The sequence below is a fragment of the Micropterus dolomieu genome, linkage group LG09, assembly GCF_021292245.1.
Source record: "Micropterus dolomieu isolate WLL.071019.BEF.003 ecotype Adirondacks linkage group LG09, ASM2129224v1, whole genome shotgun sequence".
NCBI lineage: Eukaryota > Metazoa > Chordata > Actinopteri > Centrarchiformes > Centrarchidae > Micropterus > Micropterus dolomieu.
In genome coordinates, this window is record NC_060158.1 from 17,851,960 (window position 1) to 17,868,749 (window position 16,790).

A 16,790-nucleotide genomic window follows, 5' to 3' on the forward strand; every position below is an offset into this window, starting at 1 on the left:
CTGACCTTTTAGTCCCATACGCACTAGCACGTACCTTGAGATCCTCGGGCAGAGGTCTGCTGTCTGTTCCAGAGTCTCGACTGAAAACTAAAGGGGACAGAGCGTTTGCTGTCAGGGCCCTGAGGCTCTGGAACAGCCTGCCCGAGGAAATCAGGTCGGCTGAGTCAGTGAACTCTTTTAAGTCCCTTCTTAAAACATACTTTTATAGGAGAGCCTTTCCCGATCTTATTTGACTTTATTTTATCCCTTTTATTTTATTGTATTTTACTAATTTTATATTAATTTTTCATGCTCTTATCTTGTTTTTTTGTATTATTCTTTACACTTGTTAAAGCACTTTGTAACTTGTTTTTGAAAAGTGCTCTACAAATAAGGATTATTATTATTATTATTATTATTATCACCCACAAACTGGCAGGAAAAAGTTGAGCCCATCCCCAGCATATAAAATGGGGCTACACTAATGGAACACCTAGGGAACATGTTTGATTTATTTATTTAATATTTATTTGATTTATTATTTATTTGACAGCAAAACATTATTTGACAGCAGAACCTCTCTTGTATTGTGTTTTGCTCAAAACAAGTACAGAAAAGACCCCTTTCAACTACAGACTGTCAGATGATCTTGGTAGAATGTGTGCTTTTGAGCATCACTGTAATAGGGATGCAACGAGTGTTCGGCCATCGAAAATGAACAATTACATTGACATGTCAGCAGTGCGGAAGCATTTTAAAGTGTCCGAGAAAGACACAAAAATCGCCGTTTGCAAACAACGTTCTACAGAATTGTCTCCTAGCACATCTACACCATCTGTGTAGGCAACAAACAGTCTGACCAGCGTGTTTCTGCCACTCGTTTGTGAGAAGGCAATTAAGCTAGCCGCACCTAAATTTGGAGTGCACACGTATACAAGCCTTTATGGTAAACCCACTGAAGATACACTGACCAGTGCAAGCTGACAGGCAGGTTAGGTCATTTTCTCTCTTTACAAAGACAAGTGTTGCAGTATGAGAGTCCTACCTGAAGAGAGGCTGTGAAGTCTTCATGTTACACGATACGAGAACCACATACAACATTTATCATATTGGGTCGGTCTTGATGGATTTAGCGCGAGGATACACATGTGACAAGGTCTGGTTTACAAAGTAAGTTTTCTATACAGTATGGAAATAAGATTAATTGGATTATATTCACAGAAAGTATAAAACATATTACATGTATCCATTAAAAATAAATGGACACATGTAATTTACTTTACCGGACCATCTAGGGCCTCGGACCCACACGCCAGAGTCACGCCTATGGGAAACACTGAGTAAAATGCACATTTTGACTATTTAATTTATGCAATGGTAAAAAAAAAAAGGCAAAGCTTGAGGGCTTGTTAATGATGCAGCCTATCAAAAAACCGAAACCAACATCTGCACCCTGTGTGTTTAATGCTGCTTCACCTGGTCTGTTCTTGTAAAATATTCACCGTGACTTGTAACGTCATAGGCTACCAAGTTTTTAACCGAGTGAAGTCTGTGCGAGTCAACACATGTGCATAACATGACCTCTATCCCCCCCAACCCCTGTGCCCTCGATGTCATCGTCCATTTCAATGTTTCAACGTAGACATCGTCCGATGGAAATTATGTCAACGTCGCCCAACCCTAGAATATACTTGTTCGGTTTTCAGGTTTTAGGCAATTTTTTTCATTAGATTTGGTTTCGGCTCATATTTGGTAGGCAGTCAAATGAGCGTTGTCAATCTTTTCATCTAACTCTCGGCGAGAAAGTGCATACATGCATTTCCCAAAAAGTCTAACCATTCCTTTAATATTTCCTTTATTATTATTTTGAAAAGAAATAAGGCCTATCAATCATGCTCATAAAGGGCTTCACCTTCAAGTGACTCTTGCTGGTGTATACAATTCAATTTTGGCATTAAATTAATTGTAATTACATTTTTTATATTCACTATCCTCCCTCCAACAACTGTAAAAAGTTTGAAAGAGAAACAAAGTTGTTGAACCGCAACAGTAGTTTGTCTCATAGTCTGGTGCTCTGCAAACAGAAGAGATCGATTCCCTCTGCTCCCCTTCCCCTCTTTGTTAACCTTGGATCGTGGTTAACAGAGCAAAAATTGATCCACAGCCATGTTGTGTTTGTCTGTCCACCAGCAAGGACCATTTAATCAGAGGTCACTCTCACTCACACTGCCTTCTCGTGTATCCCCAGTGTTACTCCTAACTGAAAGAGAGCAATTTCTTTATGAGTTTTTAGATACTGTGGAGTGAACTGGTAAACGTTTCCTCTGTAGCTGTGCCTTATGTTTTTCTCCGTCTTAGCTGTCCACCCTCTTTCCTTATTTACTGTATGCCCTCTGCCACTCTCCCGCCTATCTCTTCATCACAGCTGTCCATCTGTTTTTCTCCCAAGTTTATCATTCTCTCTTATCAGCTGCTGCTGGTTCCTCTAGGCTTCCTGCACCTCATATCAGCCTGACTGATTACACTATAGATTATTTGTTACTGTCAGTGCACTAACAAACCAGGTCAGCGGGGTCCCATAATACGTTTTTTCTTTACCCCAGTGAGTAATTCATTCAAATATCAAGTATGGCTTTCATGCGCATGACAATCAAGCATTTGAATAGAAATTGTATTATAGGCATTATTACTGATAAAAGATGACTTTTAATAAAGAATGATTTGATTTTGCTTGTGAAAATTTGTCATACAGTTAACTACATCTAGCTCAGGTCAGAGTGACTCTGGAGAGCGCTCTGTTCAGCACCCTCAGTGGGCCTCTCAAGACTTGATAGATTTCCCATTATTTTTAGACAGCCATGATGGAGTACCAGGTAGCACACAGCCTGTTCTGCTTTCCTTTTAGCTTCTACTTCCTGAGTGGAAACACTACCCTGCTATGGCACATGAGTGGTAAGCCAGTCTCCTGCCAAGTCCCGGAGATGAAAACTTCTCTTCATGTGAAAAAATCACAAATATGTAATCTGGAAGCCTTGGGCAATGTTTCTGTCCCTCTGTTTGGAAATCCATCTCAGAGAGGCTTCAGAGAGGCTATGAACACTTGAACCATGGCAGAGCACCACGGATCGATGCCAAACTGTAATACCAGGCAATAAGTGAGAATATATTTGTCATTTATTTGACAGTGAATGGTCCCTTGGAAAATATGAGCTGAGTTTATTGGTTTTATCTATCGTGTGCCAACTTTACAATCTATTCTGTTGTGTTGGCTTCTGTGCATACACGTGCCAACTGCTTTTCACAATTATGCTGTAGAAGTTGCAGCAGAAGCAACTGAAGGCTGAACAGAAACGTGTATGTAACACAACCAACATTTGACATGCTGTAGCATTTACATTCTATTCAAAGAAATCTACTTTAGACATTGTTTTAAAGGCTCACCCAAAAAAACATTGGAGAGCAAGTGTGCGCTGACACCTTTAAAAAATATTTTTTATTGATATACTCACTGTTAAATTGGTTTAAGTGCTCTGTTCAGTGAAACACATCTGCATTTTTCATTATATTCAAGGGTCTCCTTGGTGAGTCAGCTAATCTGACCAAGCTTGAATTCCTTACACACAAAAATGATGATGCTCACTGCAACAGCGCTTGCTGTTGTGCCGTGGTGCGACAAAAGCTGGAACAGGAGAGAAAGATTATAGGGTTTGACATGTTGTCAACTCTGTGAGTCATACGAAGAGCCTGCAGCAAACATTTCAGTTGACTACTCAAGGGTTAGATGCCACCTCAGCTTTAATGGGAAAGTCATGGTCACCTGCAGAGATTTAACTGCAAAGAGACCTGACAGTTTAGTTAGAAAATCATGTTATTCCCTTAAGCTTGAAAATGCACAGCGAAAGCAGTTAAAATCTCAGTTCTGTTCTAGAATAGAGCTTGCTTGCATACGTGTGTGTGCGTGCATGCGTGCAGTCGATGTTGACTACCAGCTGTACAGCGTGCTCAACAACACAGCTATATTTAAACGTTAATAGCTATCCTTATTAGCTAGGCTCCTTACATGCTTGCTAATAACTTTTTTCTATGTCTGGGTGTCTGACATTGACGGTGTTGCGTTGGAAAGATTTGTGCAGCGGTGTTCGTGAGAGAGAGAGGATGTGCTGCACGAATGCACTACGGCGCTCTACAATCAAATACGATTTTAAAAAGGCCTAGAAAACACTGTTATGGTAAATATGAATCCACAGCCAGGAAACAGTTAGCTTAGCGTAAAGATTGCAAACAGTATAAAGAGTGGTATTGATCTTTTCATCTAACTCAGCAAATAACTGTAATTTCCAAAATCTCAAACTATTCCTTTAAAATATCTTTAAACACTGACATTGAGAAAAAACATACTTATATTCTATGGAGAAAACTATTGTTTTAGTCTGAAAGCCAGGTATCGTATTCACACCAGTATCAAAAATCTCTTCAGTAAATGGTTAGGGCACAGAGAAGATGCATGTAGGTTTCAAGGCTTAGGTGAGCCACTGCCCTAGGGGGCTCTGTATCTGATGCTGACCCCCACAGTATATTCCTAGATGCATCCCCAGGTACACCGGAGAAGGGGCAGGTGACCAGTTGAGACACCCTGAGGGAGTTTGACCCAGCAGTCACATTGTGTTCAGTGCACACCTCTTCCTCTCCTTGGTTGACCCTTTCCCTGACTTTCTCTTTGTCTGACTCTGTCTCTCCCTCCCTCCCACCTACTATCCAGAGAATTACGTGAGCAAGAAGGAATGAAAAGCGGTATTGTTCTCTGTTGACTGGAAGCTGTGTGTGTGTGTGTGTGTGTGTGTGTGTGTGTGTGTGTGTTTCATCGGCTGTCCTTTCTCTACTCTAGAACTATGCAACTATGCAGAGATCATGGCCTTGGCATGTCACAGTGGTCCGAGGACCAAAGAACATGTTTTAACCAGTATCATATACCGTCTTTTCCGTATGTCAGGGTTCAGTCCCACATCTAATACACACAGAGCACTCCTTGACAACATCAGTGGCATACTTAGCAGCTACAAAAGGGGTTCCATTACAGTGTCACTTATACACAAACTCTTTTATTCACTGAAAAAAGTAGATAGTGGAATGTAGCCTAGTAAAATTGCACTGTACATAATATATTGCCTCATAGTACTGGCTTGACAGAGCCCAGGACCACAATACTGTATCGGCCAACATACTAGTTAGACAGCAATGCCTATGTGGGGCCTCTTTCTGTGCACAAGCAGGTGTTGGCACATGTGATTGTTCACAGTGAGAATGGAGTCATATTTCATCATGCGCCTAACTTGAGTCCTTTCAAAAGGTAAGAATTGTTTCCCAAAGAGAGGAAGAAAAACAGATTTCAGACAGGTTTGTGTTTTTACCACTTGTAATGTTGTTTTTTCTAGTCAGGAAATGTGACTGGCATGCAGTGGCTCTAGGGCTGGATATCAAACCCTCTACTAATTTAGTTCTGACCAAAATATATGCTTTCCATATCACTGTATAGCACTTCTATAGAAAGTATCAGAAACCGTCAAAGTACCTAAAGTTGGCATTGAATGTCTGGACAAATCTCGTTTTACTTGTTCTTTTTTTAAATTTGAATTAAAAAGAAATTTGTTTTTAGACTATTTTATGTAGGGGATGTTCTTGTGCAGCTGCTTGTGTTTTGACAACATTCAGCTTTTAAGGAGATTGCTTCTTTTGTCGAATATAAAAAGAGTCTTGTAAGAAAAACACACAGATATTTCTTAAATAGTTTCTAAAACAGTTTGTATTAGCACTAGTATCAGAAAACACTACCCAGCCATAACTGATACACAAGCAATCGTTATGTTTGTATTGACAATTTCCGACTGTAATTACTTTCAGTTCTTGAACAAAAGGCCCCAACATTGCATGTATAACAGACCTGCTGTGTGCCATTCAGTCACTAAAGAGACATGATACTCTGTTGTTGGTCATTGTCCTTCTTGAGTAGTTGGTTATACGCACTGGGACGCAGCTAGTTATTATTCATCAGCTATAACCATCTCGCTGATGTTTGCTGTGGATTCAGTCTGCCTGTCCACTTATTCAAATGTCAGCAGTGATTGCTGAGCCAAAGCTAGAAGGCCAAACACTGCCCTTTTCTCATAAAACCCGAACGGTGTACAATGTGATAAAAATCCAAACTCATTCGTCTGCTAGCCCGTATGCCGCTCAGGTTGTCTTTACTCTCCGCCTTGTCTCTGTTGGTCTGTGTCTGTATCTGCAAGCCTCAGTACACCCCCACTTCTCCATGTCTACCTCCATCAGTGTCCCCATGCTTGTCCATCTGATTGGCCACGTGTCTGTTGGCATTCTGATCTGTAACCTTTGTCACATGTCACTTGCTTTTGCACCCACCGTGTTCACTGTGACTACACATTACATGGATGCCTGCCGTATGCGACTTGGAACACAACAACTTCACAATGGGAAGCAAACAAAACTATGAAATACTTCAGCAATAATAGTGCACTAATTTCATTTAATAGCTATTACTGCTAAGATGCACTGAAGAAGACTGTTCCCAGCAAAGGGTAATGCTATATTTAAAATAACCTGAGGCATCAAGAAACAAATCTTTACTAACTAGCAAAAGTCCCCCACTAGCAGTTTAAATTCTGTATAATTAAATACAATAGCCAATAATTCAGTGATTGCTTCAGTACCTGATGACGACCCAACCTGGAGAACATTGTACTCATGCTAAATGAAGAAAGAAATGAAAGGGAGGATTCTACAGTTCTTGTGAAACACTTAGTATAGTAGAAACAAGCTGTAAACACACTTTATGAAATCATATATGTCATATATCTAACAAGTTAGCAAACATATGCCTATTTACGCAGAGATTAGCATTCATTTGGAATCATATTTCACACCTGGTGAATGGAATTCCAATATTCACTAGCTAGTCTTTGACTGTTTTAGAAAATGTCATAAAGTATTGATATTAAACTAATGTTGTGATAATTACGGTGAAGAAGAGAAACAGAAAAGCAGTGTTCTCATGCAACTGCAATGAAAGTACAATAACAACTTGCAATCTCAAAGAGACACAAGCACATAGAGATGCTTGTCCTTTCGGGCATAAATACACAAGAATGCTAATCTGTTTGTTGGCTAAATTACATGATTATTGGCTTCTGTAGTCTTCCTACATCCATCACCTCCTCTGCCCCCCCAACTCCCCATGCTTTTCTCTCTGGCAATCAGCTGGAAATATCCCTGTCATCTTGTGGTCGTATAGGCACACAGTGATCTTTTCTGTGGAATTATCTGTCTTGCCGGGTAAAACGATCTGTGTTCAATCAACCTGAAGGGCCAAAACTATACTGCACACTCTATCTTTATCTCTGGGAAGTTTGGTGTTTCAGCTGTGTGTGTGTGTGTGTGTGTGTGTGTGTGTGTGTGTGTGTGTGTGTGTGTGTGTGTGAGGAAGAGGTAGAGAGGGAAAGTGGGCTTCACTAGTTGGATGCAGCCTTATAATGTCAGGCCTAAAGGCTGCTATAACTGGTTTGGTGGGCCTAAATAGGCCTCCCAAATCAGACTCATATGAAGTCAGTTTGTCTCAAGAAGAGATTTAGAGGAGCGTGATGCCTTCTGTGTGACCTCCACAGGTCCAGCAGAATTGTTGTGTTTCTGCTTCTTTCTGTTTCTGCTTCCAAATGAAGAAGTGCTTTTGGTGTGGTGTCAATGCCTGTATGTTTTTAAAAACATTATAGAGATTAAAATGTACCTTATACCTTTTAGGGACGCAGCTCAAGCAGACTTGCGGTGTGTGTGTGTGTGTGTGTGTGTGTGTGTGTGAATGTCTCTGCAGTGTGTGTGTGAGGCAGTACCGAATGAAAAATAGCTCTATATGCAATCTAATTCCTAAAGAATGCATGACCAGTTAAGACTACATATGGATGTGGTTCGGCTCAACTTATATGCTAAATTGAACTGCTGCCTTGTGGTTCTAATTTAACAAGGTACACCAAGCTACACTTGCATTCTGCTCCCATTAGCTGACTCTGTAACTCTGTCCATTGTGTCTGTGGGCAGCAGAAAGAGCATAAAATGAGTGCAGATTACATTTGCTAGATGAGGGCATGACTCATTATTGCAGAATAAGTAAATTGGCCACTGGCCCTTTGTGTTTTAGTAAAGTTTTTGTTCAGTAATGACCAACTGGTGTACAACTTTATGTCATGAAAACTGGCCATATTCATTTGGACCAATCACTTGACATTAAGGTCCTGGAAATTAACTAATTTCATTTGGGGAATGAAAGGGCATATGTTTTCTGACTAATAAGTTTTTGCAGCGCCAGAGCTTCATGGTGCAGCAGCTCTACTCTTTCTTGTTTCTGGGGTTTTACAGTATAACCATAAGGATGCTGCTTAAACATCACAAGCTGATACTGTACTATATCTCATTGTACTGCACCACAGCAGCCTGGCTCCAGGGACTGACGTCAAGCACTGCACAGAGAAGATGCTAGAGGAGAGATGAATGAAGGTGGGGGGAGAAAGACAGAGAGTCACAAGGGAGGGACTTTTGAAAGAGGGAAGAATGGCATTAGATACACAGTGAGGAAGAAACAAGACAGGGTAAAGTGTGATGTAGATGTGACATGTCCTGCTCTTTATTCTCTCGCTCCCTTCACCTCTCCCCATCTGTCTGTATCCGCTCTACTCCTAACTCCCTCGTCTCTCTTTTCATCTCCTCGTATCACTTCCCCAGTCTGGCTGTCGACCAGCGCGCCATCGAACTCCCGTCTGCTTGCGGGCAATTTGGAAGGAATTTGTTCACCCATTAGAGTGCACGTTTAGTACGACTTTCATCCCTTTCCTCTTATGTTTTTTCTCCCCCCTCCCCATTCGCGGTACCGCAGCAAACAGCCAGCCAAGTCTCTCCTTGCATCAATAAAGACCGAACAGAAACTCTTCAGAAGTTCAGATTCTGTGGAAGAAAAAAATGTCTGTAAACCCCCAGGAGAAACCCAAATGGAAAAGAATAACATTCAGTGTCCTTTTGGGTGCCGTCGTCCCTGCCACAATGATCCCTTTGTGCTGTAATGAGCAGAGATGAGACCAATGCTTTTTCCTGCTTAAGAAAATGATCTATATGCTGTAGAGTGTGTGTGTGATGACAGCAACAATCTGAGGTGTACAAGGAAAAAACTCACAAAATAATGCAGTTTCATCGGATCAGAAAGTAAACACCACCAAGATTTTAAACCTTTTTGTTTCTCTCCTCATTGTCTCCTTCTCTTCGCACCAACTACCGTCCAATTATTCCTTGCCTGTAGATATACTGTTTAAGCACGCACACTGTACACACAGCAGAAGTAAATACTTGTATCTGCACACACATGCCTAAGTAGACTGTGCTGTCATTAGATGGATGGATAATGTTTCCCCCACATTCAAACATGCGGAAATCCTTGATCTTGGCCGCTAATGGCTGAATGTGATGTAAGTTTCTGTTTATTATCTAAACTTTCAGTCTTTTTGCTCTGGAAAAAACAACAACGTATTTCTGAGTTGCTATTCTTGCCAGCAGGCCAAGTAAAGCTTAAAGGAATCAGATACAAATAAGCAGGCACTTGCCAAGCAAGCAATTATTGTGATGAATGGCATAAATGTGTGTTTAATAAAAACCCTGTCAGGCCTACTGGATGAGCTTGTTCAAACTCACTTTTGTCTCTTGGCCTTTGTTTGCGAAGGATTTCTTGCAGTTATTAAATGACAAGAGTGACGCAAATGTGCCACTGAAAAAGAGGCTTGGGATTGATCTGTTTTGAGTAAACTGGATTTTTCTTCACAAAGACACCCATTTCTCTACACACGTATACAACTGCACAATCCAGGAATCAGAACAGAGAAGAAAAAAAAAAAACAAGCTGGGAGAAAGAATCACTCTGATAACGCCAAACTTTGTCCCGGCTCAGCCATTCAATGAAACTCAGTCAGTAGCCATGGGAGGCAGCCACAAATGTTTCCAGCTTTTGTTACCCTCTGATTTATAGTCGGTCACTGTGTCCTTGAGGTGTGAGTCTAGATTTCCCGCTAACCAATGGGTGAGCTCTGTTCCTGTATTGTGTTGTTTAGAGTAAGCTGTCGATGTCGCTTTTTTTCTTGTAATTGTCCTCCTAATTATGGACAACAAAGAGACGAGAGGTGAATTGTTGGGAATTGACTGGTCTGAGTACCAGGGGAGAAAGTGGTAAGGAGGGGATAGGCAGGCTCTGTTGTGTTAATGTAAAAGTGAAAAAGAGAGACTTTATAAGAGAGTATATACAGAGCTCTGTGTGTGTGTAGGAGCAGGAGCTCACCTCTCCAGAGTTTCCGCTGTTCATTCAAGTCCTGACATGCAATTTTAGAGGTTTTCTCCCGAATCAGGGACACCACACTGATGAATTCTTTACAGTGACGTAAGAGCAACAGGTATGTATATACCAGAATGTACATTCCAAGTTGTCCCTGAAATTTATTAGCTGCTTTTCTCCACACACCCTTCTTTATCCAAGCCGATATAGCACCAAACCAGGAGGGAGTTAAGTTTTTTTAGGTAATAGAAGTGTTCAGTTAGCCTTGTCAATAAACAAATCTGTTGGATGTCTGGCTTTGCATCCAAAGCAACATTTGTGCTTATTTCACGGAGTTCATATCGTGGAAATCCTTGGTGGGTTCTGGAGGCTTTGGGCCGGATGCTGCTTGATTGGTGGTGCTCATTGGCATTCAAACACTGCTGAAGTGCAGCAGAGCGCAGCAGCGTGATATGGCAAGGGTGGGGTGTGAAACAGAGAGACTGAACTGAATGGAGAGATTTTAAATGAGTAGACTGTGGTGCATTGTATAGTACACTCCTAACCTTTAGCTCGAAGGCAGTTTTAATGATAGAGCAGCTGTCTATAGGGATGAAGCTGGGTGTCGAACCTCAATGCTTTTCTGGTATAGAGCAGAAGTATCAAAATTTGATAAGTGCTGAAATTGGCATTGAATTTCTGATCATATTTGTAGTACTGTTTATTTATTAATTGATCAGATATTTACTTATTTAAATAACGATTTAGCAGCTGTTGCTTATGTTTTTGTACAACACTGGATAAGTTTGGATTCTTTTGTAAGAAGAAACTCAGGAGTCACAGAAACTCGATACCCAGCTCTAATAAGCAGCGCTGGTTTACTGAATTTAAAATTTGATCCACTGACTCTGAAGTGTTTCACTACTAAACATGGAATGAATGTGTACTTTTCACTGACACAAGTTCCTTTGATACACATAAACACAAAGGTCTCTCTTCTGTGATGGCACTGTATCAATATTATGTTCTCTCCACCCAGCTCTGTTCCTGTTTGCACAGCCCAGTAAATGTACCCACCTAGTAATCCCTAATGGAGGAAATCCCAGGCAGTGGTTATTCTCTGCTCCCTCTCCCTCTCTCTCTTTGTAATTCACACATACTTTTTCACTCTGTTTGTCTTTCACAGACACGCTGTGTTAAACTTGTTAAACTGACTTCACTCTCCGCTCATCTGTCGCAGTGTGGAAAGAGCTTTTTCACACAGGAAGATCCGTCATCAGGTTTTCTCTTTGTGTCACTTTCGACCCTCGCTTTCATTTCACCTCTGTCTGTCTGTCAAACTCCTTCTGTTACTTCCTGTCTGTGAGCCTCAGGTTCTGGTGTTTGTGTACCTGCACACATGCTCTCTTGCTTTCACCCCACTTAAACACTGGTTTCTGGATCAGCACTAGCCTGAGTGATCTTGGGTGTCTTGTTTATACCTCCTCTGGGAAAACAATCATGCCTTTCCCTGCATTCAGACATGCACAAACCCTGCAGACATAAAAATACATGTACAGTACTGTGCATATACACTTTCTGTTGAACAAACAACAGAGCTGTCCAGAAAAGCCAGCCACAACTCCTTCAGCCATCAGAAACATAAAGTTTCCATCATAGAGATGTTATGAGGTCTGTTGTATAACATAAATATGACTTGATGTTGACAGCAGTCTGTTATGACGTAGGTCTGAATCATGTGTCACGGTGCCCTAATTTCCCTCTGTTAGTCTGCTTAATGTCCAGCCAGCCGGTGTTGGTGTTTTCTAAGGAGTAGCCTACTCTGTGTGGGTGAGTAAGTGAAAAACAGTGAGCTCACAGGGAGGGAAGCTCTAATACTGAGATAAGGAAGACAGAGTGTTGCATAAAGTGATGGGTGACGGACAAAAATGAGCTGGGTCAGGATCTTGCTTCGGGACAATGGTCTTTCACAGAACTAAGAGCAAGAAAAGAAGCAGACACACAAGTTACAACTTCTTTTAAGGGAAACGTGGTGACAGTCGGATGGGTACTGACAAAGAGGAAATCATAGAGGAGTAAGAGTGGAGGTGGAGGGAGAGCAGCAGGGTTATAGTAAGCTTATTCCAAACATGTGCTTTTGCCATTTAAGCATCTAGTCCTCAGAGCAGCCAGTGCAGCTCACATACACGCAAACACTGATTCAACTTCTGTCTTTCATTACGCCTCTGAGCACCTTCAGTGCTTGGCTTTATTGGGTGTGTAATTTGGTCAAGGCACGTTAAGTTCTGGGTGATGTAGAAACAAGGATACCCCTTTATTTGGTCTGCTATTGAGCGATTATCTTTATTTTCTGATTACTTTTTTTTACCCCCTTCAACTCAGCTTTGCCTTCATCTCCTGTTTTTCCTCATGCCTCTTTTATTTATATAATTGAATTATTTATATAATTCAATTAGATATTTATTTATTTATATTTAGGGGAGGGTCTGGCTCAGATGATAGAGCGAGTTGGCCGTTAATCGGAAGGTCGGCGGTTCAGTCCCTGGCTCCCCCAGGCCACATGTCGAAGTGTCCTTGGGCAAGATTCTGAACCCCAAATTGCCCCTGGCGGCTGTTCTGCCAGTGTATGAATGTGTGTGAAGGTTATTTTTTGTTTGAGCACTTAGGCTCAGTGTATGAATGTGTGTGAATGGTGAATGCAGAAATAGTGTAAAAGTGCTTTGTGTGGTCGAAAAGACTAGAAAGGCGCTATACAAATACGGAGCATTTACATATTTGACAAGTAACAATTTGTACGTTATTGTATAGAAAGTAACTGTGTATGTGTTCTTTGTGAGTGAACTGAACTACTTTGTTGTGACTTCAATACAGTACAGCAATATGACCTTCATTTCTGAGAATTTAATTTAAGCAATACAGTTTTCTTTCTTGTGCAGAATTTATGCCAAACCAGGCAGCATTTCGTTTTTTATTAACATTCCCAGTTTATTAAAAGAATTTAAGTCCTTTGAAGTTGGAAAATGTCCATCCTTGACACATCTTTTACACTTGCATATGGCGTAGTTTTTTTTCCATTTTTTTTTCAAAATGACCAAACTATCATGGTCTTTCACAAAAAGAGACATATTTGCCGTGCACAGTGCTTATGAGCATGGAGTTGGAGGACTATTTGAGAGGTGTCAAACACGTTGTCAAAACCAGTTTGAAGAACTTTGAAACTCATTGATATTTGATGAAACTGTCAGTGTGGGTGATGTGTGATGTGCAGTTTTAATGTGGGTCATGTCTCACAGGGCAGCAGCTTGAGAGGTTTTGCTGACTGAAGCTAATTTAGAGTTGTGGTGTTCAGAGTCTTAACGACATTTGTAGCTGGTTTATAGGCTCCCGTTTGTGGTGTGCCACTGGAGTTCGCATGAATGAAGACAAATAAGACATCTGAACTCATTGTGATGGGATTTTTTCACACTTTTCTTACATTTTGTACTTCATACATTTCCTGGTCGGTATTGAATATTTTGGGTTTTGGACTGTTGGTCCAAAACAAGACAGTTTATTACGTCACCTAGGAAACTGTTTAATGGGTGGTACTTAACACAATAAGGTACATAAATAGTCCTCCATTCGGAGTTATTCACTAACTGATTATTAACGATTCATTAATTATCAGGTCATTCCTGATTCATTCCTTTTTTCGTTCCTTAGTAACTACTCACAATTTTAGGTACAGTATTGTAAAGTGGCACTGCTTTTTTTTTATTTCACTATTTCCTGACATTTTAATGGAGCAAACGATTAATTAATTAACAGGTGAATCAAAAATGTAAATGATTACAAAAGGCTTGGTAATTGCATATACCGCGGGGTTGAATGTAGAGCCAAAATGATCAATTTGTCAATTGGCAGAAAATGAATCTCCCTAGCTAGCTCTATTTTGTTTGATTACAAAGCAAACCACAGACCCAGATAACAAAAACCTCTATATCATGTTTGAGCACAGTCTGCCCAGTTTCTGTGTGCTGCCGGGGGAAGTACTGATCTGTGACAATCCTGTCAACTTTCCATGACATCTGAGGATTCATTGTGTTATACACTATCAAATATACCTTAACACACTGAGACTGCCTGGTGTGTTACAGTCCTGTCACAGGACGCTGCTTGTTCAAACAGCCATCTGAGCTCAGCAGTACCAGCGTGTGTTCTGAAGCCCACAAAGACTTTAGTGTAAAAAGTTCACCAGCAGCTGTGGACCAATTAAAATCACCACTCACCACTCCCTAACCCAAAACGGTTTGATGCGTGCGCGCGCGCACACACACACACACACACACACACACAATGATAACAGCTGGAGAGAGTGGAAGCAATCAGTAAATAATTAATGATAATTGGCTGTACCCATTCATAATTGATACCTCCAATTACCACTAAGAGGCCCCATCTGAGTTTCGAGTATGTGCGTGTGTGTTTCAGTGTACCCAGTAGTCTTATATATGTCACAGAAGACCATGTGTGCATGTCCCATCTGCTGTGTTTGTTGCTGTTTTTTTAAAAGAATGTTATGAACTATCTTTTAAGGGGTGATGGAGATTGGATGCGTGTTTGTGCTGTAGACATGCATTCTCTCTTTCTGACACGCATAGTAAGTCATCCATTCGCTGCCTTCCAAAATGTTATCTCCACTTGTAGCTGTACAGGCAAGAAACTCCTCTCTCTCCTGATAAACAAATGGAGAACGTGCTCCAGATTCAACATGCTCCCTTATCATAGGTGTTGTCTGGAAATAATCACAGCATACATTCACTACTGAACAAGAAAAACACGGCTCAAGAACAGCTGGATCGAGCTTTCTCAGTCGCAGCCCCTAGACTGTGAATGAATTGCCTCTCTTCATGTCAGACTGGCCCCCAGCCTTCCGTTTTTTAAATCATGACTTAAAACTAATTTTTATTCCTCGGCTTTTAATCCGGGATGAGAGCTATATGTTGCTGTTTTGTTGGTGTTGTATTTTGTATATTTATTTATTCATGTCAATGTACAGAACTTTGGTCAACCTGGTTGTTTTTGAATGTGCTTTAGAAATAAAGTTGGATTGGATTGGAAGAAGTTTGTAGATTCTAGTTGGGGTGTTTTTTGTACTCTGTCTTGTCTTGGACATTGAGGACTCGGGATTTTATTTCAAGACCAGTCAAGACCATAACTTTGGGAATAACAATAAATTGCTCTTGCATTGTTTGATTTATTTGTTAACATCCTAGCTTTGATTGTTTGTAAAATGTTGTTACATTCCCCGAGATGTTAAGCATGGAAAAGGATCATTGAATAAAGATGCTTATGTTTATTTCAGCTCTTCAGGTGTACAGTGTTTGTACGTGGGTGTTTTAATGGGAATGTGGATCTTTCAGATCAATTTGAGAAGTACCTAGGATCTCGTTCCACATTTTATTGTGTGTGGGGAACTGGTCTTGACTCGGTCTCGCCCTCCCTGGGTCTTGGTCTCAACTTGGTCTCAACTTGGTCTCAGCCCCTAAAAGTCTTGGTCTTGTCTCGGTCTTGATAAACTCTGGTCTTGGTCTTGATTTGGTCTCGGTTTGGGCGGTCTTGACTACAACACTAGTCGATACCAATACCAGTGAAATTCCACAATTCTTAATACCAAATTCGATACCACGTAATAAACATACACTCCTTTTAATAAATTCTCTGGTATAGTAAAATAAAATAAAAAAACAGCGTATTTATTTAAAACTAACAACATTACGACAGATGACACAGACTGGTAAGCGGTTTGGAAGGCAGCCTACTACTACGAGCTATGTTTACATTACGTTAGCCTGAACACTGATGCCATTGCGAACGTTGTATGTTACATAGTTGGCCAGGCAACAAAGCAATGCCAGTTGTCTCAAACAAAAATAATAATAACACAAAGTACTTCTATACACAGCTTTTAGACAAGTCAAGGTGGAGCTGTTGCTGCTGCTGCTCTTGTCACCATCTTCCATGTGTTGAATCCCCATTACCTAGACTACCTACAGTACCGACATGTTTTCATAATTTTGGTATCGTGTTTGGTTACTTTGGTTACTTGTCAGTTCTCGGGACATCCCTAAATTCTAGATTGGCAATGTGCAGCCATGCAACTTATGTATTCATTTATATTCCTCCTTTTATAAAAGTAACAATAAAGCAAGGCTTTAATATCTGGCTGTGACAAAGTATATAATGTTAGATTGTCATGTTTTTCACACACATCTGTGGTTTTACAATGAGTGTTGTTCAGCAGAATTCATCAAGTCAGTCGTTTATCAAACAAAAATGTTTATCAATCTGTTTCCAGCATCATAAATGTGAAGATCTGCTGCTTTTATTTGTTTTTTGTTTTAATCATTGTAAATGATAATAAATAAAAAATAATCAAATATATATGGTCATAGGGCCTTATATTTATATTTATTGTTTTTTG

The 16,790-nt window shown here is 40.5% G+C and overlaps 1 protein-coding gene across 4 annotated transcripts in view; it reads left to right on the plus strand.

Annotated features, from left to right (window-relative positions):
- The window catches only part of ctnnal1 (catenin (cadherin-associated protein), alpha-like 1), a 57,005-nt gene that overhangs the window by 19,035 nt on the left and 21,180 nt on the right, over positions 1-16,790 (plus strand). The gene's annotated exons all lie outside the window — the stretch shown is intronic.